Source organism: Etheostoma cragini, chromosome 16, assembly GCF_013103735.1.
Source record: "Etheostoma cragini isolate CJK2018 chromosome 16, CSU_Ecrag_1.0, whole genome shotgun sequence".
In the NCBI taxonomy this organism is placed as follows: Eukaryota; Metazoa; Chordata; class Actinopteri; order Perciformes; family Percidae; genus Etheostoma; species Etheostoma cragini.
Window position 1 is genome coordinate 2,524,060 of NC_048422.1, and position 25,488 is coordinate 2,549,547.

At 38.2% G+C, this 25,488-nt stretch overlaps 1 protein-coding gene and 1 long non-coding RNA gene across 3 annotated transcripts in view; both read right to left on the reverse strand.

The window, feature by feature from the left end:
- onecut2 (one cut homeobox 2) overlaps positions 1-25,488 on the reverse strand; it is a 37,839-nt gene that overhangs the window by 9,397 nt on the left and 2,954 nt on the right. The gene's annotated exons all lie outside the window — the stretch shown is intronic.
- On the reverse strand, positions 6,569-23,531 carry LOC117959038. Its single transcript, XR_004659865.1, has 3 exons — positions 23,520-23,531; positions 18,664-18,668; positions 6,569-6,648 (listed from the first exon to the last, which is right to left on the reverse strand). It is a non-coding gene; the product is annotated as an uncharacterized LOC117959038 (long non-coding RNA).

The following is a 25,488-nucleotide window of genomic DNA, read 5'->3' on the forward strand; positions in this document are numbered from 1 at the left end:
CCATGTAGCCCTCCACAGAGACATACAGCAGAACGTCCATGTAGCCCTACACAGAGACATTCTGCAGCAGTTATCCACCTCAGTGAGAGAGCTGCGGGGCTATTTGCAGAGAGCCTCAAAGATACAGCCCTAGGCCGAGGCACATCCACACCTGCTAGCAGAAGAAACTCCACCCGATCAGAAAACTCTCTCACCATGCAGGCGTCACTCTACCAACAGATGCACGCTCAGCAGCCCCCCTACAAAAAACAACCACAACAACGGTACAACAGAACAAACCTAGAAATCTACCTGGCACAACCCGCTCACCAAAGGGAGAGTACTACCTACCTGCCACAGCCCCCCACCCCTCCCCCCTCAACCCCGAGCCAGAAATACAGAAAGCTACGCCATAGCTGCCAGAGCACCAATACCACCATCTACCCCCTGGAATTCAAACCAGTTAAGAGACCTAGTCATCTTGCTGTGCTCAAAACTCTTAAATTAACATGGGCTTTAAACATTATTAGACACTAAAGATACCTACACATACAGTAGATTACATACATTATATACATTAGATGTATATATAATACCAACATAGCAATTATAGTAGTTAATATCTTTGGAGTTGAATTTTCTATTGTATATTTCTATGTGAAACACAGATCAGGTATCTAGACAAATTTCATTCTCAATTATTAGTTGGAATATCCAGGCTTAATACTCCACAACCTTTGGGGATAAAACAACAGATCCTGTATTTGTAGAAAGTGTAAATAATTTAGATATCATGAAACATGGAACCATTCATATTCACATTCTAATTGTCGTAATAATTACATTGAATTTTCTGTACCTTCTGTTAAAAGAAAAATGTTAAAAATGGAAGAGATTCATGGGGAACATTACTTTGGCATAAAGCACAATATAACAATATAAAAATGATATCTCACCAGTGAAAAACGGAAAAACTCACATTTGGACAAAAATCGACAGAGGTAGAGTTAATGGCACCAGAGATATAAATTTCTGTGCAATCTACTATACATCCAACAATATATACAAAAAACAATATATTTGATGAAATAGCTACAAAATCAAATCTAAAAAATAATTATCTATAGTAACAAAATAACAAATCACAAACCTTCAGAAGAAAAATGGTATGATAACAAATGTGTTTATGCTAGAAAACAACTAAAACTACTATCTAACCAAAAACACCCATGAGAGTCAAACACGGGTCCTATACCATCAGGCACTAAAATACTACAAAATACTAATCAATAAAAAGAAAGAGCTTTACAGGTCTGGAGAACTTAATAAAACAGAAGAAGCCACTGACCAAAACTTCTTCTGGAATTTGTGCAATCAATTCTGTCCAAGAAAAACTAAAGAGAAATTAACAATACAAAATGGCTTGATCTGAAAAAAATCACTTTGAATTTTTCTATAAGAATATTGATTATAGTGCAATCACCCCCCAACAACACTCAGTAGTTGAAACTCTTCAACAGTTTTAGGAAAAGGTGAAAGACTACCAAAACCCCCTAGATACAGAAATAACACTAATAGCCATACAGAGCCAACTGCAGGCTCTGAAGGCTAAAAAGACTAGTGGAGTGGACAGCGTCTGCCCTGAGATGCTAAAGCCCAGTAGCCCTACGCCGCAGGCAGCCCTCCACAAGCTGTTTAACCTTGTTCTGAATTCTGGTTATTTCCCTGAGATCTGGAACCATGGACTTATCGCCCCTAATTTAAAAAAGGGTGACAGATTGGACCCTAACAATTACAGAGGCATTACTTCGAACAGTAGTCTGGGGAAGGTTTTCTGCAGTATGATTACTAAAAAATTAAAAAGATTAAAAAAATTAAAGTGTCTATCTATCTATCTATCTATCTATCTATCTATCTATCTATCTATCTATCTATCTATCTATCTATCTATCTAGCTATCTATGTCAGAAAACTGTCCTTCCTTACCCAGCACAACGTCCTAAGTAAAAATCAAATTGGCTTTTTACCAAAATATCGTACGTCCGAGTACATTTACACTCTGCACACCCTTATCAAAAACTACACCAAAATAAAAAATGGGAAAATAGTTACATGTTTTATAGACTTTAAAAAAGATTTGACTCAATGTGGCATGATGGGCTTTTTATAAACTTATTGAAAGCGTTATAGGGGGTCAAGTTTATGACAATATTGAATAACTGTACACGGAAAATAAATGCGCGGTAAAAATTGGCTCTAAAAGAACAGAATTCTTTAAACTAGGGCATGGAGCAAGACAGGTATGCAGTTTGAGTCCAACACTGTGTAATATTTACAATAATGAACTATCAGCAATGTTGGAACAATCTGCAGCCCCAGGTCTCACACTTTGTGATACCAACATAAAGTTCCTGCTCTATGCCGATGATCTAGTGCTTTTGTCCTCAACAGAAGAAGGCTACAACAAAGTCTGTCAGTCCTAGAGCAGTACTGTCAGAAATGGACACTGACAGTAAATCTGAAGAAGACCAGTGTTATGGTATTTCAGAGGAGAGCCAGATCTCAGGGAAATAGCCAGAGTTACAACTTCAGTCTGGGCTAAACCAGACTAGAAAAAAAGGGTTCATGTTATTACTTAGGGGTTCAAATTAGTGCATCAGGGAGCTCCAACCTGGCCAAAAACACACCCCACAAGAATTTAGGTAAACATCTATAATATTGGTAACACCAATAAAGCTCTACGGATGCGAAGTTTGGGGCCCAATTTTGAAACCAAATTAAAATCGGAATTCTGAATATTGATTCTATAGTTTGGCCAAACACCCCAAACAATGCATACAGAGCAGAACTCCCTCTACATATGTATATTTCCTCTGAAAACTCAAATCCAAAAAGGATTAATTAAATTGTGGTAGCATTTAAATGAAGCGGATAAAAAATCCATGGTAAACAAAGCTATCCTGAGCAACCAGCGTTGTTCAGATGACACATTTTAACAAAATACAGAGTCAGTGACCATGAACTGGAAATTGAAAGAGGTTGATATTTAAAAGTGTCACTGCCACCAGGATATCGAAACTGAATTACATTTCCTATGTACATGTCCCTAATATAACAACTTAAGAACCAAATATTTCCAAAAATTTGAAAGACATTTACCAGGCTTCACTGCCACACTAAGGACAAACAGCTTCCTGTTTTATTAGGGGAAGATAAAAGCAAAGCATGGCTTGCAGCTAAATATGTCTTCTCCTGCCATAATACAAGGCTAACTAAATAGAGAATTTTAATTTTTCTATTTTTTTTATTGTTTCAAAGTACCCTTTGAGGGACATACACATCATTTTTGTGTCTACAATTATTATTGTATTACTTATTATAATACATGCATACATACATATAAATATATATATATATATAGTAATACATATTATGTATGTATTACTTAAGTATCCTGTTTACTTGTATTATTATATCTGATGGATTCATGAATTCTTTTTGTCATGCCAATAAAGCAACATGAAATTGTAAAAAATAAAACATTGAGAGAGACAGAGAAAGAGAGAGCGAGAGAAAGACAGAGAGAGAGTTAGATAGAGAGACAGAGAGAGACAAAGAGACATAGAGAAAGAGAGCAACAGAGAGAGAGAGAAAGACAGAGAGAGCGACAAAGAAACAGAGAATGAGACATAGAGCGACAGAGAGAGAGAGAGAGAGAGAGAGAGAGAGAGAGAGGACCTCAGCAGAGTCATTAGAGATCCTCACCACATAGATAGATCACAGCCTAGCAGCTTTACCATGACAGCCTCCGTCTCCACAGTGCATGCGTCGGTCCTGTTGGACACAATTTCTCACATTGCAATATATGTATATAACAGAAAGGGATGTACTTGTACAGAAATGGAGGAGTTATGTACTTAAAGAGTGACACGATGTACAATGTTGGCCTGAATTAAGACAACCGCTTTTTCCGCCAAGCGCCACGCGCCAAACTTTGACAGTTCTAGTGAGGAAGGGCAGGTAGTGAGAGGTTAACTGTGAGTGTCCCAAACCCTCAACAAGTAGCTTTAAAACAAGACCTGGTCCAAAGCTAGTATATGGCTGGACCATGTAAGGCCAATATGGTTAATTGTGACAACTGGTTTCGTCATTGCGATGTAAACAGTATAGATCCCTGAATCCAGATTTCTGGGCGCTAAGCTAAAGATGCACTCATTAATAGAGGTGAAAGAGGGATGTTGAGACTTAAATGAAGAAAGAGAGAGAGTTTGGGGATCAACATAGCTGAAAATAAACCATAGATTACTGTCAGGACTCTACAGACTCAGACAGACTGGCTTCATTCTGTAAGAATAAAGGGGGTTCAGCACAGACGGCAGCCATCAGCTGGAGAGCTCTGTCTCTCTCTTCTATCTACAGTCTCTGTCTTTCTTTGTTTCATTTAGTGTTTTATTGCTGTCTTGCCTTTCCTTTTCTATTCCATCACTTTTTTCTTCATCACTCCTTTCTATCCTTCTTCCCTTGTCTCTGTTCTATATCATTTTTTTCTTTTTTCAGCTCGTCTGTCATCTTGTTTTGCATTTTTTCTCGTGTCTCGTTCATGGTCTATCTTTTGTCTCCACCGTCTCTCTTTAACTGTCTTCATTGTCTTTCATTTCCTGCCTTCTTCCCTACCTCTTTCTTCTTTTCTCCCTTCCTGTCTTCTTGCCTCTGTCTCCCTCATCTCCCTGCCCCTCCTACCTTTCCGTCTGTCTCTTTCCTCTCTCCTCCTTCTCGCTCTGTATCTTTTTTTGTTGTTGCACCATTACCACTTAAGCCTTGGTATCCATTACACAGAGGGCATATAAGTGCAGGGTAAGTAGTAAAGTCGCCCTTCAACATACACTTCACTGCTCGTGTGTGGCGCCACGTTTGATGCTTCGACACTCCGTCATGAGACGACAGAGCTGAGCGATGTTTTGCTGAAATCATTCATCAGCCGCGGCATGGCTACATCGTTAATGTGTCTGATGTTGTTGCGATGGCACCCGTGACGTTGCCCCAAATAGTCACAACTTCTCATTTAATTCTGCCAACTGCCTCAGTAATCCTATCCTCTTCACAGCAAGATCACTGATGTCCCGTTGGTGCAGAATCTCCATTACAGAATAAAAAATTTGACTCACACCTTTAATCAATTAAATTGAGTAAAAAGCCAAAACCTCCTACGTTATATATTAAGTAGAATTTAGTCTACATATTCATAGGTTTAACCCATATTTTGGGTACATTAATGGATCCAATATGGATTTTTGTCACAGCCCGGTCTGTGACCTCCAGATTCCCAGATTTCAGTCTTTCCCTCTGTCTCCCCCCCTGTGTGGTGGGTGAGTGACTTCATCTGCAGGGGCGTGGCGCTGCAGGCTATCGGGCACACCTGGCTTCCATCGCAATCCGGACCGGAAACCCAGCTCTTCACTCACTCACGTCACTCGACGCCAGATTCTTTCCACTCACAAAGTGGGTCTTCATTCCTTCATTCTCAGTGTTTCAGTCTCTAGTGACAAATCTTACTTTGTAAATTGTCATACCGCTGAAAATTAAAATTAAAATTAAAATAAGTCTGTGTTCTGAACCTGCTTCTGGGGTCCACACTAGAGCTACCTGTAAGAATTGTATTATATTAAGGTATTTATATGTGTTTTATGCATGTATTTCCAAGAAACACTTGATATTTACAATTAAACATACATTTACCCCTTGATTTTGCAATGCCATTACAAATTCAGATTTTTAATTTGTGGTTTATTATTGAACAATGTAATGTTTTGTCATATAGTAAAATGGGTTTAAGTGGATTATCTGCAGAGTTGAAAAGCGTTTAAACAGGAAGAGTTTCACCAATTAGCATTATAGCCATCCCTGAATTTTTGACTTCATTAAATGAAAAACTTGAAACCCACTTATGGTATACATTGGGGCATATTTTCATGTTATCTGGTCAGTTTTTAGGGTGTTTCGGGTTTTACCCATGATTTTAAATCACACATATAATCCAATAGTAATTACAACATCATTTATGCATGAATTATTGGAGGTTTACGGTAAATTAAGACATTTGTTTCCTAATGTATGCTATGGGGTATGCAGTGTTACATTTTTTATATGTCTTTATAAGAAAATGGTTTCATTACTTCCTTAATGAGATGTCCTTCTTTTGACCAATACATTGTTATGTGAAACAATAAGCAGTGAGGTCTCACCAGTAAATATCACTTACAATTCATATCAGCCATTTAGGAAATTCAGCCGAATGCATGTCTTTTCGACCATGTCCGTTACCTTCCTCTGTCTCTGTGTTGGCGAACTGACCTCCGGTGGATTACCTAGGACTATGGTTACCTGGTCCTCAGATCTCTGCAGGGTAAATCCAGACAGCTAGCTAGACTATCTGCCCAATCAGAGTTTTCTGTTGCACAACTAAAACTCCTTCTGAACGAACACATGTTCCACCAAAACAAGCTCCTTCCAGAGGCTATTTTGCAGAGGCTTCGTGCGCCCAAGACGATTGTTACTGGTTTAAAGAAATACCAATAAACCAGAGTGAGTGACTAGGCCCCCAGGAAGTGCCCCAGGCTTTGAAGTCAATTTAACATAGTGACCAAACAGTGGAATTACAACTTCCGTGTCCTTCACGAGACGTTTTATTATTTTGGTCCAATTTGGCGTTTGGAAAGTCTAACTGCGCTGCATACTTACTTTATTTTAGCAGGCAAAGAAGTAATCAGCTTGGGTGACTGAGATCTTTAATGCGCCTCCTCTACGCATTCTCACTCCCATCTCGTAAAATACGGATGCTTGGTCAGGTGCTTCTGTCGTTGTTATTGATGCTTAAAGTCTCTTTTGGCGTCAAATGACAAGTTTTAACATGGTCGGGACTATTGGCGTCCCTTTTGACGCTGTTAGGTTAAGGAGAAATTCGTGGGTGGGCCAACGGTTCCCTGACACGCGGCAATAATGGGACGGTTGGGTTTAGGGAAAGGTCGTGGGTGGGCTTACGGTTCTGTGACTTGCTGGATGGGACGGTTGGGTTTAGGGAAAGGTCGTGGAAGGGCTTACGGTTCTGTGACTTGCTGGATGGGACGGGTAGGTTTAAGGAAAGGTCGTGGGTGGTCTTACGGTTCTGTGACACGCAAGAATAACGTGACGGTTGGGTTTAGAGAAAGGTTGTAGGTGGACTTACGGTTCTGTGACACGCTGCAGTAATGGGACAGTTGGGACACATGCAGGCCTTGAACCCAGCTCTCCCGGGTTAAATCCTGTGTTTGACCCATCCACCACCCCGACCAACTTCCCTATGCGGAATTCCCCCCCTGTCGCATCAGAAGCCGACAGCCACTGTCCAAACGTCCGTATTTTACGTGTTCGGCGTGAGAACGGGTTGATGAGCCCCATAGTGCGAAAGCAGTGCTGATCATCCGGGTAATTTTTATACGCAGCAGTTGAACTTTTTGGGCTTACGGTAATGCGCACCACTGAGAAACTCTCATGGGAATGAACTGGGCTTCACCTCGAACGCTGTATCCACATTTTTATTGTACATGTGAGTGACTCTCACTCCATACTCCATGTAAGTAACTGAGAGAAATGATGGCCCAAACTATGAAAACATGGTTGTGAAAAGCAATATTCTTTCTAGTAGCAGTACTATTGCAGTATATTACATTGTGCAGACTTCAAGAGATGCTAAAGTTCAGCACTCGAGCCTGCAAAACACACTTGATGCATCTGCATCATATCTCAGCACTTAAACTCACACACAGACGTCTATAGAGATACACATTGTACAGCGTGTAGCAATCAGCACTCCACTATAAGTGTGTGTGTGTGTGTGTGTGTGTGTGGTTGGTTGTGCTTAATGCACCGAAGCTTTCCCTCTTTCCGCGTTGAGACAATAACCGGAAATGAACCAACCGACTAAAGACACTCTCTGTCTCTGTTTCTCTCTCACACTCATAACTGAGAGCATGAATAAAATCTGTAAGAATATTTATCATTTAACAAAACAGCATTGGCATGTTTCTCTAACAGCTGGGAAGTAAGGCAGCATTGATGTTTAGCTTCACAATGATTAGTTTTTGTTTTTTTAAATTAACCAATTACATGTTTAGCCTCCTAAATGTTACAAAATTGTGATAAATTCCTGTCATTTCCATTTCAAAAGTTAAACCTGAAGCTGACATGTTTGTGTTTAGTATAACGTCTCAAAAACTATTGGATGGATTGCTATGCAATTCATTCATGTTGTCCTAATGACAAACTGTTACCATATACTTGCACACATAATGACATTCCCATTAGCCTTAGATGTACTCTGTGTTCATTAGCAAATGTTATGTGACATACATTATACTTGCTAAGCATCAGCATGTTAGCTTTGAATTGTGAGCATGTCACGTGACATGCAAAAGTTAGCATTTAGCTGAAAGATCTGTTTTTATGACTGATTGTATAGAAGAACAAAGAGAGAGCGATAGAGATATTTAGAGTGAGTGTGTGTGTGTGCGTGTGTGTGTCCAGAGAGATGGTTTATCAGTGTATAATCTATATGTCCACACAGTCTGTGGTGACATCACTGGACAAAGGTCTCTCTGACCGTTTAAACGCACGCACGCACACACGCACACACACACACACACACACACACACACACACACACAAACACACACACACACACACACACACTGTAATGTATCTTCAGTTGTTTACCAGAAGAAACGGGTTGACCAATCAGAGCTTTTGGTGGCTCAGTGATGTCATTGAGCTGATGAGAAAATGGCCTCAGAGGGGTTTGATGTCACCCCCCCGCCCGTCTCTTTCTCTCCCTCTGATTTCTCTCATTTTCTGTTTTGACTCATTCAGCTGTTTTATAATCTTTAATCTGCTATTAAGCTATTTGTAAGGTGGCTAAACAAACATATGAATACTAAAAAAATAATAATAAACTAACTAAAAAAATGAAATTAAAATATATTGTGTTGTGAAGCTCTTATTTGTTAATCGACACCATTGTCATCAGACTGTTTGACACATTATTTGATCTTTTCCTTCCAGTTTGATGATGTCGGTTGGATTAATATATAAATTGGACTGGGAGAATACCTTGATCAAGCTCTCGGAGCTGTGGCGCCTGACCTTTTTGGCTTGGGGCCTCCAAAATTCAATTTATTGTGGACGTGAGTTGTCAGCAGTCCGACCGAAAGAGATTTTCCCTTCCTTTCCTTTCATCTTAATGATTTGAGAGGCCCAAAGATGTAACAGTATCCAAAATACTAATAGAAAACAGCCAAAAGAAAATCAAGGTACATTTTGTGTAAGAGAATTTTTTTTTTTTTTCTCATCCCTTTAATGATCCTGTGACATCTCCTTACAAATAAGCACACATATATATAACACACATGTAAAGCACTGTATAAAGCACAGTATAAACACAGATGCATTGCGGTATTTCTTGCAAAAAGTATATTACTTAGAGTACTAGAGTAGATCCGACCAGGCAATCTGATTGGCCAACTAGACATTTAGAAAGTGGTCAAATCAGCATGACAGCACACCCAGAGCCATTTGAGCACACCATGCTTCCATCACTTAAAATATTTTCCATGTCGACATTACGGAGTCTAATCAAAAATAGTTTTTGAAACATTTGTATTCTGGAAAATAAATTAGGATCCACAGTGGAACACACAGAAACTCTTCAACATATTTTTATAAATATATTGGGTTGAACGTAGAGCGGGGCGATATGGAGAAAATACAATGTCACAATATTTTTAACGAAGTACATCAATATTGTACTGTTGTTTTCTCTTGGTGCTTTACAAAATATATATATATTAGATAAATAATGTGGATATAATGAATGAGTGTTAAAGGCAAAAACAGCTAGAACAGTTCAGAAGTTCAGAAAATGACATCCCTTTTTACAGTAATGTAGTCTTTAAAATCAGGAAAACACAAGACTTTGTCATATTACGATATTACTATAAGCAAAATATAGGACATCTGGCCTCACATATCAATTTCAATATAAAATTGATATATTGCCCAGACCGAGTTGACATCTCAATTGTTACAACGCTCTGGAACTGTCATTGGAAATGTTTGGCTAAGCTCAGCTGTAGCAGTGACGCAGCGATATGTTAAAAATAGCTGCTACATGTGAAGTTTGCAGACGTACAGGAGCTAAATCTGTTGATATCTTAGTTATAACAACATTAAACTAGCAAAGTGGTTTAATTTTTGTATTTTTGGTATTCACTTTGGGAAATCCCACAATCTCTACAAAGCTAACATTAGCTTCATTTACTGGCTAGCTAAACAGGGACCAGAAAATGTCTCTGTTGCTTAAAGTTGGTGGACGTATAGTAGCTAAATCTATTCATTTTTCTTTTTTATATCTTTGTTACAAAACGGTACAACTTGCAAAGCAGTTTTGTGTATACACGTGCAGTATTTAATCAGTTTAAGAAAGCCTATGATCCCTACAAAGTTAACATTAGCTCAAGTTAGCTGGCTGACTAAACAGTTGCTTTTTTATTTTAAGAGGGAATTGACCCACAATATGAATAATTTGAAAATAACTATTATTTTGGTAGTGACCATTGTTGTACAATAACTTCACTTTGATCAGAGATCATGTCACAAATATCTGTTATCACACTGAAAATACCTTTTGACTTTGTTTTGTATTAAATGTAAATGCTAATAAATGCTAGGACAGAATCAATGCGGAATCATGTAGGGTCAGCCCTGACGTTTGGGGCCCATTCATAGCTCTAGTTTTCATGCCATTTTTTCCAAGCCTTTGGGGGAAAGGTTGAGGGCAGCATACACCTTGAATTGGGAACCTTAAAACTCTTACAATCACTTTCTTTGTTAGACCACAAGATTACTTGTGCATAAAGGAGGTTGCTCGGAGTTACAACCATACAGATATTTTAACACCCAACTCTGCAGCTCCCCTCAGCTCAATGGAGCTTTTTTGCATCTTTCAGCTTATTGTTTCGCTTTTCTGGCCTGCAACTATACGGTTTAGTTCACTCTCAACCCTTTAATGAGCATTGTTTTCGGCTACAGCAGTTTTCCGCAAAAAATCCCTAAAAACCCATTGTAGCCCACACATCCTGCCCAGCACCAAAGAGCAGACATCGTGGAGCATTTAGCAGCTAAAGAGCCTGCTATTTCCCTCAGGAGTTGGTAGGGACCAAAAACAGAGCAAAAACAGTGAATATTAATATAACATTTATCTGCTGGAATGTGTAGGCTATATGCAAGTGTTTGCTGGTAGGTTCAACTCATAAAGTGATGACATGTCAGCATTGTGTCCATAGCTCATTTCTGCTGCCCTCATGCAGACAACACATCAGTTATTGCAGGTTTTAATACAATGGTAAAGAAAGGGTAAAAATAGAGCACAGTGTAACCAAAAGACATTAGTCATTTCAGAACCAGCCTCTGACTCCATGGCAAGATTATACTTCCTATTTGCATGGAACAAAGCATTTTGGGAACTATAGTGCCAAATTCCAATGTCGTTGTCTCAAATAGAAATAAAAGTGAAACGCAGCAACAATGGAAATTTGAAAGTACAATAAAAGTTTGGTGTTGAAAGTGAATTTCTCTCCTTCAGGGAAAACATTCACTAAACTTTAACCTGCAAAATGTTGACTGTGGGGATGTCAGAGGAAAGCTCTGTTTGGACATCAAACACACACACACTGACACTGACTAATAGATGATGAGTTAACCAGCCTCTCAGTACCTTTTCTTATCAGTAATGTTTTCGGCAGCCTGAGGGCCATCGCAGCTCGGACTCACAGCACACAGCTCCCACAGAGAACAAACACAGGCAGAAAGATAATATTCTCAGATCAATACATTGTATTGTAATCGGTGATTGATCAAAGGAGAGGTCGGGCAGTGGTATATATGGACATCCTGGCAAACCGCTCACCGCTGTGTTTGTCTTTAAGCGATGAGCGGCATGCGATACGAGATTATCCGGTTTCCTGCTCTGAGAGATAAAAAGCAGCTCAGAGATAAAAGATTGTCCATATACTTTTGGCCATATATTGATCTCTTTTTTGCCAATTCTTCCTACCCAGTTTTATTGTTTTAATTATTTTATTTGATTATTTTTTAAGTTTTTACTTTTTCTGTTCTATGTGCTGTTATTATTCATTCCTATCTTTATTTCCTCTTTATTTTCTTTCATTTATTCGACATGTTTCTGCCTGCTCTGTTCAGCCAAACCTGTCTCCATTAAAGGCCTTAATATCTACAATTGGATGCCATCCATCCAATATGAAACATAATCCAATAACAGACAGATTCAGTTTAATGAATCCAGTTACGTGGCACAATCAAATAGAGCAGGATTCCCTTCGAACCCATCTGTCTGATACTTATCGCACTGGCGGCTTTTAATGCTTTTACCACCAAATCTGCACCAGGTGAGCAAGAGAGAGAAATAACAACAATTTGACCATTAAAAAAGTGCTTCGTTTTCTAGGTCATGCTTTGGTTTGGACTCAGTCAGCACAAACAGTTCAAATGATAAGGCAAAAGGTCAACAAAAGAAACACAATGTGCGCAGGTGAGATAAAGAAACCCAAAGCTCATCCCAAGATTGAAAGAAATAAAATCCAGGATTCAAACAAATAAATCCAGCTTTCACATGAGTGACGTAAAACATAATTACAAAGCTTTCCACATGTAAATCCCAAATCTTGCCACTATTAAAAAGTTCTGTGGAAAAACCTACTCCTAACAGTATTTAAAAAGGCAACATGTTTCCATGCAAGTCAATTAATCACAATGGAATCACCACAATCAGCAGTGTTCAACTTGAACACGTTAATTCATGCTGGAGAGTCCAAAACAGAGGAGGACATTGTATTAGCTACACTTCACCTGCTGGAGACGCAGAATGGTCTGCAAACGGTTATGAGACAGTCGATGATGTTACAAATTTGTCTCTCTAATAAACTTCAGTGATCATATCACAAGGCTGGCAGGGAGGCCGCTGCTTTGCAGCAATGCACAGCCATACACATCAATAACCTGATTGGTACGGTGGCCCTAAAAGCTCAACGTACACATGCAGAGTGACAAAACACATGCAAATCAAGAACATCTTTACCAATTTCACAACACAAAAAATGACTTTTACTTGAGAAAACTGGAATCACAATCTAACCTCAACCACAACGTAGTAGCCATGTGATTAGAGCTGGGCGCTACCAAAGTATATTTTTGTTATTATAGGAATTTTTAATGCACCGCCACATTGGTGTGTTTGATTACACAACGTTTTGGAACGCTACGCTGCGCTGCTTGACAATATTGCACTTCTAAACACAATAGACAGTTAAAGAACTGGACCAACAGATCATGTTGCTCTGGACAGAGACCGGTTAAGTCCATTAGAAGCTCTTTTCTGGTGATGGCTAGGTGTCCTCCAACTGAGCTTTAAGACGTAGATTTGACGTGAGCAACCTGTCTGAAAGTTATAAGTCCCAATCAGCAGAGACGGAGAGCGTAGGTATATGTTAGGCACAGACTAATTACTGCTAACTAACACACTAGTTAACATTAGTAACTAAACCTAAACAGCTGATGGAAGGCCAAACTGTCTGCGTGCTTCTCCTGACAATACGGTAATTCATCTACTGTGCGACAGTAAGTCACGAGGTTGTGACACAACCGTTAGCCTATTTTTTTTTTAAAAGTCTGCTACAAAGCCATAACGTGAGTTATAAGGTAACGGAGCCTTTTAAACATTGTTGTGTGTCTTTAGAAATGAACAATGAACACCTTAAGCTTTTAAACGCCTCAGATGTATTCCCTGTCAAAGTGGCGCCAATATGAATGGCAGTCAATGGGATGCTAACAGTGGGTGAGTGCTTTCTAGCATTAAAATGGCGCCTTGGGAGCGACCCTTCGTGGACGCCCGCCTCCAGTTGCAGGATAAACAGTAGCGCTCAGGGGTAACATTACGGTGAAGATGGATAGGCTAGGCGTTGAAAGTTCCGAAATGGAGGCTGCAGAGATGGTAGAACATGAAGACACAGGACAACCCGTGCCAAAAGGATGAGCCGCGTCTGTAGTTTGGAGGTTTTTTTGTACTCTTCGCGATTAACGTTGCTCAGCCGTGCTAACGTTAACTTACTTCAAGCATGCAACAAAATGAACGCAATACCAAGCCACCTACAGTCCCTTCTACAGATGGTTCGGAGCAATGATTAAAACACTGGATTTAAGTCTTGCCTCGTGAAATAGTTCCGCCCCCAACAAAGAAGCCACACCCACTTTTCCACAACAACCTAACGTTACGTGTTGCCAAGGTAGTGTTTAAACAGCAATTTTACAACTATTTGGTTTCGAAAAGGAAGCATGTTAAAGTTGTTGGAATGTGTATTTATTTAATTGAAGTTTATTTTACCACTTTCATCCATTCTCCTTCATATTACGTTAAATATCAAATAATGTCGTGGAGCCAATCAAACCCTTTAGTTATCTACGCCAGTAAATAGGATGAGAATAAAATGTCTCTTTTTTAAAATTCTGAATACTGAATACTGACAGTAAACGGAAACTCAGGATTTTGCTAAAATATCCGACATCAACCTCCTTTATTATTCATTTGCATGTAACTTTGCAAATTAGAGTGTATTTGTTATAATTATCATCATCACGAGCCATTCAGATACTGCTAGTCTCTCTCTTTCTCCCTGCTGTACAACGTCTCTCTCTCTCCCCACCGCTCTGTCTAACTCCCCCCCCCCCCCCCCCCCCCCCCCCCCCCCCCCCCCCCCCCCCCCCCCCCCCCCCCCCCCCCCCCCCCCCACCCTCCCACCCTCCCCCTTCCAGGAACTGGTCTGGATCAGGTTCCTGCAGATCAATGGAGATCTGGGTCCGCAGCGTTTACGTTATCGCTGCCAGTATTAATGCTCTTTTAATCTGCTCGGGATTACAGCCATCGATCCACATCGTCCACACACACACACACACGCACGGTGGAGCCCAAAAACACACACACACACACACACACACACACACAGACATACTGACTCCCAGACTGAGAGAGAAAGACCGAAATTACAGAAAACAACAAGGTGAGCAGAGACAGGAGCAGGAAGGACAACAAACACAATGTGCGTCTACTTCCTTGTTTGTGTTCGCTTTTAGTATCTGACCATCAGTATTGATCGGTTATAGATACACATCAGCACATTTACATACACAGAAGTGTCAGCTGTAGCAGCAAACAGAAAATAACACAGACTAGATAAAAGTATGTAAGTGTTGTCATAATATATAATATTGCTCTTAGATGGGAATTGGTCTCTGTCAAATTATAGAGTGTGGTCCAGACCAACTCTATCTGTAAAGTGTCGATTTGACACTATAAACAAAACTAATTTGAAATGATATTTTTTTTTATATTGTTGTTGGTTTGTCTTAAGCAAAAACGACAATAAAAGCAATAGTAATAATAACAATTATAAATACTCTAGGTGTTAGACCCGAGTAAGAGTTAAAAATATGTTTCTGTTCATTTCAAATTCAATTTTATTTATAGTATCACATTATTACAACAGTTATGTCACACATAGAGTACGTCTAGACCACACTCTATAATTTACAAAGACCCAACTTCCTTTTATTATTCATTTCTTTATTTTCATCTTCATAGGATATTACCATTCTTTAAATGATATCATATCTACTCATCTCTTTTTGTAGTTTATATATATATATATTGTATTTATGACATATATATATATATATATATATATATATTGTATATATATATATATACTGTATACAGTATATACGGTATACATATATATATATATACTGTATATATATACATACATATACTGTATATGTACATATATACTGTATATTCATTACATTGTATATATATATACATTTACTATATATATACATATAGACATATTAAATCATATTGATAGGATCATCATTCTTAAACTAAAATCATATCTTTTTATATAGTGACATCATATTAAATCTTATCGATTTACTGGTTATGGTTTTTATTAGTTTTTATTATTGATATAATTATTACATTATTACATTTATAGTGTCTTTCCATCTCCAATTGAATGTTATTTGTTGCCATTAATATAAATGAATAGTTGACCATAAATATATTGTTTTAATTATTACTGATTATATATTTTAACATTTAACCAGTGTAGTGATCCTAATCATTAAAATAGAATTCCAATTAGTTTATATTTCTGGATGGATTTGTTTGTTTGTCATCCCATAACTGTAGCAGTGCAGGGCGTAGCAGGGCGTTGAGCAGGACCAAAAACCACCTAGGTGCCAAGTGAACATAAACATCAACAAATATATCCCATGTAATATTTGAGACGTGTTATAAAAAATGAGTCAGCCTCTGCTCTATACGGTCCTTCTAAACCCACAAAGGCCTTTCTCGTCCACCTCCGTTCTAGGTAAGGTCACACTAAAATTGCCCCAAGTTTCCAATATTGATCTGTGAATTGAAGGTAGTCTTCAGGGGCACTACTCTGCTGCCAACTCTTCCAAAATCCATCAGTCTAGTGGGCTGCCAATTAAGATCTGGATCTGAGGATATCATGAAATATCTTTCTTTGTCATGGCTTTGTACTTTTTTTCTATATTTAGCTATGCTTCTTCGGAACGCATAATGAAATTCAGTTTAAACTGACATAAAGTTTTATCGTATCAATTTAACCTGAGATGCTGACACCATGAATAAATATATAGTGGATTGTCAAATTTATTCAATTGTTTTTTTGTTGTTGAAGAATTCAAATAAACACAAGAAGCGATTACGATTGGTTGGCTCCACATATGAGAAAGGGCAACCAATCATCCACAACCAACCATTAGTAAACCAATCATGATGCAGCTAGTTCATGATTTTAATGTGTCTTCTTATTTTGATAGATACGCACTGCAAACCTGAAATTAGACCAGGTGGAGCTGTATGGGAGAACGTAGTCTACATCTGCGATGTTCCACATCCGGGATTCCTCTCGTTCAGCCAAATTCGGCCGGATGTTTTTTGGATGTTTGTTTTCGGATGTCAGATATGTAATTTTATTCTCCTGTGGAGTCTGGAGGAATATGGTTTACGTTGCACGACTAAAACGACCTTTCAGCTTTCACGTTCCACCAAAACAAGTTCCTTCCAGAGGCTATTTTGCGGCGGCACCGTTGCTACGCTTAGCGCTGCCCAAGACAATTGTGACTTGATTAAAGAAATAGCAATAAACTACAATATCCAAAGTGAGAGAATTCAAAGCTAATGATGACGTTTCTGTCAGCCAGCAAAAAAACAGAGGGGATCAAACATCCATGGGTAAAGAAGGAGGGTGATATACACGAAGACGTCAAGGAAAATGTTTGACTGAAGAGACAACAAGATTCTGGAACTACTGTTTGTAATGGACAACGCCAAAATCGTCAGACAAAATCAAGCAACGGCAAGAGACTCAGTTATTACGAACCGACGCCATACAGAATAATCCGTGTCATGTGTCCTGCATGCGTTTGAATAAAGTCCATTTACATCTGAGACGTACATTCTCCTGTGCTACATGTGAGAAAGGACACCTTTGGACAATACCAGGTCCTGATTTGTCGGACATTGTCTGGAGTTTATATGTAAAAACGGCTGTAGTGTCTGTCTTTTAAAAGTTGAGTTGTTGACATTGATGCACTTTAGTTTTTAGTGAACATTGCTCAAACTCTAGTATATTATTAACAACAGGACTGATGGGAAATGTAGTCTTTGAGAAGGATGAGCTTTTCAAACTACCATTGTTGAGAAATTAGCACTAACGCTCTTCTTTTAAAATTCATTGGATAAATGATGTGAAAATACTGAAATATATGGTTCTTTAAGCATGATTCAGAGTTGAGTTCCTGTCCTCCCCTGCAAGTGTGTTTGTGTGTGTGTGTGTAAGTGGCTCTTACTGATTGTGTGGTGTGTATTCTCTGTGCGCTCTGCTTCGATGAGCTCAGAGTCCAGGTGTCACGTTTGATTTGACCGGCGTAATAAAACGGCGACAGGACCATTTTCTCCTCTGAACCCGAGCCACTCAGTTGGCCCCAGCATCACTTCTACCTCTCCAACACCGCCGGGGCACCATAATTGGTGTGGACAGACTTAACCAAAAATCACTAAGCTATTCCTCTGATTTTGCTATTGGGTGCTACAGTGAAGGTTGTAAAGAGGCTGATGTTTGGAGTTTACAGATTTGATAAAGAGCTTGGAGCATTTGCTGAAGGAATATGACGCATAGTCTACATACATGCTTTTTTTTTTACCTATCTGCATTTATATTGCATTTATAATCAGAGAAACAATCCGGTCATAAACATCGTCTTTTACTCCAACTCCATTCTTGCGTCTCAAGTTGCTAATCAAACTGTCAACAGTGACCAGCGCACGAAAGAGGAAATCTTGTCACGCATATACACTGGCTTCACCGAAACACACAAAACATTTTCTGTTGCCCCCAAACGCTAAATTGTTGTCAGACCGACAGCTGATTGTCTCGATCCGAGATTGAGCAGCAGGCCACGCAGGTCTGGTAAGCTCACTTATTCAGCTCCAACTGACGCTGACTCAAGTGACTTCATCAGACTTTTTGCAGCTCTCTCTGGAGCCACAAACGTCTTCATGCAACTTTCTGCCCAGCACATGTAAACAGACTTTGTCACGTCTCAGTTTCCCAACTCCAAGACTGCAATCAACAGGATAGGACAGAGATAACAATGTCTGTCAAATCATCTCATGCCGACAGACAAACAAACATCACAAAGTCTCCTCTCAGCAGCCTGAAATCCATTATTCCAGATCAATATGGGCCTGTGAATATGGAGGTCAGAACAGAAACCCTGAAAACAGACACAAAATGTATTCCGGGTCTGAAACTGTAAGGCCAAAATCCCACGCACACACACGCACAGGCACATGCACACGCCCACGCACACACACAGTAACTGCTGGTAATCTGTGTCATAAAGCAGGGTCCGGCTCATAAATAATGCACTGTGTCGGCTTTCAGCAGGATGCGTAAAATGGAAAATATTTAGGTTCAGTCATTCCGATTTTCAGCACAATTTAACTGTAAGCGGACCCCTTTCAGTGTGTTCTGTTACATAAAAGACATTATACAGTAGGATAAGTCTGGGGATATTCCCTGGTAAACAATCCCCATGTAAAGAACCACAAATTAAGTGATCACTCTAATAAGAATTGTGTGTATCCAAAGTCTGATATATGTTTTTTCTCTGTGCCATAGAGCGCCCACTGTTGTCCAGGAGCTGTTAAAAATGTCCCTTCATTACGAGGAAAAGCCTTTTACCATGTTAAAGAGCATAACCCCTGTCTGGATGGCTTTTAATGTGAAACATATGTAGTGAGCATTGATTTTCATTGACGATTGCGATGGAAAAAACGAGTACGTAGAAGCGTTTTAAATGAACGTAAAAGACAGTACAGGGTAAAAAAAAAGACTCTGAGAGCAGCAGTGTAATAAGTACTACATGACTCTGTTGGTGTACTAATGGAGTTACTATAGTGCTGTGGAAATGTACATAATACAGACTTAACCATGTCAACTAATAGAGTACTTCCCCTGTGTTTTTTCATTTGTGCTGACCATGGCTCCTTTTCCATGACACAAGCTTTTATATGCGCTATTCTATTCTAACACTGATTGTTGTCTTTTCATCCATAATTCACTTGGAGTCACAGTTAGGCAACATCCTCCAACCAAACAATGGACTCCTCCTCCTCCTCCTCTCTCTCTCTCTCCTTCCCTCCCTCCATTTTGCCTGGTTAACCCGGCTGCGAGGTGAAGAAGAAGTGAAGTGAGCAGACCGAGGCAGGTCACGCCGAGATTCCCATCAATAATTCATTGGGCCGCTGCTGCCTCTGCTCTTGTGTTCTATTCCCTTGACGATCACATAATACCTCCCCCCAAAAGAGAGAAAGAGAGAGGTACAAGGGAGGAGAGAGATGGCGAGAGAAAGAAATAGATTTAAAATGAAGAAGAGAAGGAAGGAGAAGGAGGCACAGAGGAAAGGCTCCAGAAAGACATTTTGACGGATTAGTGTTTCTTTTATCAAAGTATACTGTCTAGTACTTTGCATACCATTTGTTGTCTTTTTCTTTAAAATTGTGAATTTCTACACTTAGGAAACCTTGTAAAAACCTGCTTTGGCAATACTGTACTTAAACTACATGGCTAAAAGTATTTCCAGGTACCTCGGTACCTGACAAACAGCCACTTTGGGCTTGAAATGTAAAATGGAATCACCCAAACATTACACCCATATGAGTTATGTCTTTTCTGGTTAATTCTAAGTTATAAGTTTGGTACAATTATACTGAGGAAGGTGGCTGTATATTTATAATTATTAATCAGTTGTATACAGGCTACACGGAGCCTTCTATAGAAAGGGAATCTCTTGTATCTGGTTATGAGGGGTCTCATTGCTGGTGTCGTCCCCCCTGTGTATATGTTGACATTTAATGCAAGAGCACATTTTAACTGACCTACATTTTAAATTGTATTTAAGTATCCTTTTGCATTTGTACTTTTACAAGAGTAAAATATTACAAATGATATTAGTACTCTAATGCTATAGATACTGTACTTCCTTGTACTCCTGTCTGCAGTGGTTGACAATAAACGCAGTCTCTGTGATGCTTAATGCTATATCATGGTTCTATGGAGGATATTTGGGTCGTAATTCAATTTAATATCTGCCAAATAGTAAAGTGCAAATGCTTAAAAAAACTTTTAACTTATCAATTTCACACAACAATCACACAATCACAATTTTCTTTTAATTATGGCCTTATTATTACTAGTGCTGAAGTAAAAAATAATCTTTTTAAATTTGCTTTCTTCCTTTTAATTATGACCAATAATATCCTCCATACAAAAAACTCTGTAATTTATTTTTTTTAAAGCAAAAATAGGCTCTATTTAATTTTTGGACGATTGACAAATCAAATAATCATTTCAGCTCTATGTGGGAATACATCAAAAGAGTCATTAAGAGAAGAAGACAGATTTAGGTAGACACAAGTAAAGAGGAACTTAACTGAAACAGAGAACCTCTTGTTTCAATGTTGTGAATGTATGCATCATAAATGTGGATAATGCGACCCAAAAGAAAAAGAAAGAAAACCCCCAAATAATTCCTTTCTTCCCCCTGCATGCTGCTCCTCTCTCTCCTCTTCTAGTCTCAGGGTCAGGGGGATATTCACTCCATCCATTGTCTGAGTGTTGCAGCTTTGACATTTGACCTCAGCTCTATTGGTCGTTTGTAGCGCCGTTGATCTAGGAATTGAGGCCCCCTCTGCTCATACAGTCATTGTAAAGTCACCGTGGAGAGAAGAGAGAGGGAGGAAATGAGCAAAATGTGAGGCCTGGCAAAATAAAGCAAATAAAATGAGTACTGCAAGGAGTACCTTCACACAACTAGATGTGTTAGCATGTGTCTGACGTAAAAAACAGAACAATATTGACCCATTCTCTGTGAAACCACAGGCAATTACAGTTCCGGAGAGAAGCTGGAAGAAAGAAAGAAATTCCTCTTTCTGTGCTTACCTAAAAATATCTTTAACATGGATCACAACAACAATGTCAAAGGGGTCGGATTTACATGATTCAGAGGTCCAGTACATGTAAAGCCTAGCTTAGCACAACAACTGGAAGCATAGAAAACTGCTTGCTTCCATCTTAAAGAGCAAAACAAACCCTCCAAGAACACGAAAACTGTGATTTGCATGTTGTTTCTTGTTAGCTAACAAGCTAGTCACCAATCCTTCCTGTATTTAGCTAGGTTTTTCCAGTTGTTTCTTTTTTAGCTAGGCTAAAGATGTTTTTTTCCTATCTGTTGTTGCTGAAAGCAGTATAGAAAAAACTTGCTGAATTAAAGCTTTGTAAAAAGGCCAGCCTCAGACTTTACCCTGCTATTAGCCATGGAAAAAGCTTCTGTCGCTTTCCAGCTAGCAAGGTACCAAACCAACTTCAAAGAAAGACATATTATGAAAATCAAATAAAGTAAACTAAAGTTGGAATTGTTGGAGGTTCAATGAATTATTAAGTAAGGCCTAGTCCACACGTACACGGGTATATTTTATAAATGGAGTTTGGCCTCCTTTGACTAGCGTGCTAGTTCAACCCATTTCCAATCTGTGTGCTAATCCAGGCTAAACACAGTTAGCGTCTAGGTTGTAGCACCTGGCTTTACTCAACAAAACAGACTCTTGACTCTTTAACTGGTGACTAATAAGATACAGCATGTATTTTAGAAAGCTTTCTTTTTCTATAACTTTTAAAATTACATCAAGGCCTTTTGTCTGTTTATTATTGTAAGGAATTGACAAAGTAGCCTATAATTTTGGTATTATAACACAAACTCTGGTACTGTAACTATTAGCTCAACGCCTAACCCTAATAATGTTTTGAGGTTTTATTTTTGATGGAAGAGTGATTTTATTATCCAGGTCGAATGCAAATAAGTGCAGGGACATCAGACAGCAGCATGAGTATGAGGCGAGTATCTGCACGCTGACATTTTACACACACAGGGCAACACCGATCCCCTGAACGCACCCCGCTCTCCTACAGCTCCACCCTCCATCAGCTGCCACTCACAGTATTTCCTATCAACATATATCGTCAAATACCAGCCCTGAAAATCTAAAAAGCCCTAATGAAATAACAGTCAAATCCTGCACAGATAATCTCATCAACATTAGCATGTGCACGCATTTTAAATATGAGGCTATGACCGAATCTACGCTAATAAAAGGGAAAATTCCAATCAATGTTTTGAGAATCAGCTGCCCGTGCTGGGATGTTTGGATCTCCATAAATTGGAAATAAGTCTATTTGCAGTAATTATTCTTTATAAAAAAAACTGTCAGCCACTTGTATTACATACATACTGTATGTATATTATGTATTTATATTACATAATAATATTATATTACATTGACACCACAAATAAAAACAAAATAAATCTCAGGATAATTTAGAAGGATACCAGACAGATACTATGAGCAAACATGATGGAGCCACCAAATATCAAACTAGATATATGACTTTAGAATTCTATACGATCTCCATAACTCACTATGAACACATCGCAAACACATTGAGATCATACATGCATAATGTAGGAATATTATAGAGACATGATAAATGAAATGAAATGGGTTTACAAAAAGTTATTACTTTGGTATTACGAAAAAACTGTTTCAGTTTTCAAAGTCAAAAAGTCAAAGTCAAAGTCTGCTTTATTGTCAATTTCTTCACATGTCAAAAACATACAAAGAAATCGAAATTGCGTTTCCCTCCCTTGCGTTTTGTTATAGATATAATGTAGGAACATCATATATATCAGAAAATATGATAATAATAATATAAATATTTTTACATTTCTACAAATATGCCATTTGATAAAGAAAATATTACAATTTAGGAATATTTTAGGAAAGTTACGGTGCACAGTGAACGCCACATAAATTACCAGTACATATTTCATCATTTGTTATTTGTATAGGTTGTTGTTTTTACATATATATATATATATATATTTATATTTGACGTATATGTTAAATGACAACTTTTTTTCAAAGAGTACATGCAGGTATAATATAAATTGAAATAACACACCATGTGACCCAGTGTTAAAGCAATGTGTTTTGATTTCAAAGTACCTGCTTTTACCTGGATTATTCCCTGAGTGTATATATGTATTTTTATTATTATTAGACAGGCCTACCAGTAGAAGATGAAAATAACTGTGTCCAGTTAAAACCACATATCTCCCATATGTAAACTGTGGATGAATTTTTTTGCTCTGTTTTAAGTTACATGACAATGAGATCAATTTCCTTTTTTTCATACTTAAATTTTGAAGAGTTTTTTTTTTTCAGCCAGAAAAATCCAGAAAATTTCCTCAACCCATAAATCCATGAGTTTGTTGAAAAAGTAACTGTCTTTTACTGAACAGTCCTCAGTCTACATCATTTTAAATCTTCTTTGACAGAATTACCTCTGCACTGTTTTAACAATTAGCCTGCCCATGACCATTTCATTTAAAAAAGACTTGCATTTAATATATATTCCACTGCCACACACTCTCTCAGTAATAATAATAAAATGTTTGTCTCTATACATATATCTATTTTCAAATGTCTTGTCTTTACATAATAGTTATGTTTTTGTCCCTATCTTTGCTCAGCTCTGTTGACCTTAAGTCGCAACTTGCGAGCTACTGACAACCACAGTCAAATAAAGTTGAGCCTTAAAATGCCAAAATAGATACAATATGATGATGCTCTAATAAAGGACGTGTGATATGATGTTATACAGTTCTGCCTCCTGCTTGACCAAAATGAATTGTCCACAGAAAGCCAGTTGTTGAATACTGGAGCATGTCTTCAACCAGTATAACCAGTAGCAAAGTGAAATATTGATTGTGAAGCAAACTGAATAAAACTGGAAAATAATATTGAAGATCATGGTATTTCAAAATATCCCAAGACGGTTCTTCTAGGTGTCATTCTAGAAGGCTAATCTGATCTATTTGTTACAAATCTTACTCTCTTTAAATGTATTGGATTTTGCTGTTTGGAACCTGACTCATACCAGTTGTCTCTGTCTGACTGTTTCTTCATGGATTAACAAAATTCTCTAACTTCTTAAAAGCCAACATTTTTTTGAAAAAAAAGTCAAAAGCATGCATCCACTTAGGTTCAAAAAGCTCTAATTTCTGACCAGTTGGAAGCCTGTGCATTAAGGTAATTCAACACTGTCTTTACACCTACATGCATATGCTGCCCTTCTCCTGTTTTATTGTAAATTTGGCTTTTGTTTGTATTACTTGTGTTACTGAATGTATTTAGTTTCTTTGAATTTTTGTATGTGTTTGTGTAGATCTATGTAATTGTAAAAAAAAAGGAAGAGAAAAAGGCTGCTGCTGTATTACAGAAAAGGGATTACTAAAAAGTGAGTTTCAAATGATAGGCTTACAGAATATTATATATGTACACTGTTAGACTTTGCTGTAATTTCTACAGTTGCTTACCACAATATGCCCAGTAAAATACCATAATTTTCTTTTCCAGTTAATTAGTGTAATAAACATTGCATTATGGGTAGTAACATTGAATTTACAGTGATTTACTGTATTTTTTGAATTTGCAGTACACTGTTAGACTTTGCTGTAATTTCTACAGTTGCTTACCACAAAATGCCCAGTAAAATACCATCATTTTCTTTTCCAGTTAATTACTGTAATAAACATTGCATTATGGGTAGTAACATTTAATTTACAGTGATTTACTGTATTTTTTGAATTTGCCGTAGTCAGCTGTAAAACAACAGCAGTTGTTATTTAAGTTGCCAG